The following is an 860-nucleotide window of genomic DNA, read 5'->3' as shown; positions in this document are numbered from 1 at the left end:
AAAACCAGCAAAAAACACCCCCAAGAAAAGATGATGATATAGTGGAGTACAGTCTCTTCCCGTCATTTTAGTACAGAATGAAGAAGCCGTGAACTGAAAGCTGGGGAATAAATATCTTGGATCTCTGCAGGCACATTTTGCTTCTTGCATAGGAAGAACTGACAGGTATCTTGGGCTTGATCCTGCACTCCTCTTGTATCTTTTTCATCAATTTCATCAGGCCTTTTAGGATTTAAAAGATGAGTAAGTAAACCTCCCCAAGTCTCCAGATCATGTAAAACCCAGTGAAAAGACTGGGTCATTAAAACGTCTTGTGATGAACTGTGCAAAAGAGTGATTGAATTGATGTCTCATGAGAAGCAATTAGTATTTAAATAAGGAAAAGAATCCCAGTGTGTGATGGGTGTGGTGCTGAGATTTTTAGAGGGAGAATTGATGAAACAATTTCATCAGCAGTTGTTTGAGAAAGCTTTGTTGTTTAAGAGAAATACAATAGCAAGAGTTGAAAAGAGTTTAACTTGGAACTAGTTTTGTTCATCTTTGTGAATAACTTCTGAAATCTTGCAGCTGCTTCCTCGTAAGCTCACAGAAGAGTTACTCAGAGTGAATTGACTAAATGACTTAATTTGTACGTCAGCTGTCTAAATCAAATGAGCAAAAAATCTTGATTTTTTTTTTTTGTGGATGACTAATTTTATTATTTTTCTGTAAAAGATTAATGCTCAATGGTTTATGAACCACCGGAGGATATGCATATTTGTATGAAATTTGCAGTAGCGGTGTGGTATTGACAGTTTGTGTGCGGTGCCAAGGCGTGCCCCCCTGTGGGATGCTCCGCTCCCTGCCGCAGACCCCCCCCC

The sequence above is a fragment of the Charadrius vociferus genome, unplaced genomic scaffold (genome assembly GCF_000708025.1).
Source record: "Charadrius vociferus isolate BGI_N301 unplaced genomic scaffold, ASM70802v2 scaffold139, whole genome shotgun sequence".
NCBI classification, from domain to species: domain Eukaryota; kingdom Metazoa; phylum Chordata; class Aves; order Charadriiformes; family Charadriidae; genus Charadrius; species Charadrius vociferus.
This window is presented reverse-complemented; position numbering follows the sequence as displayed.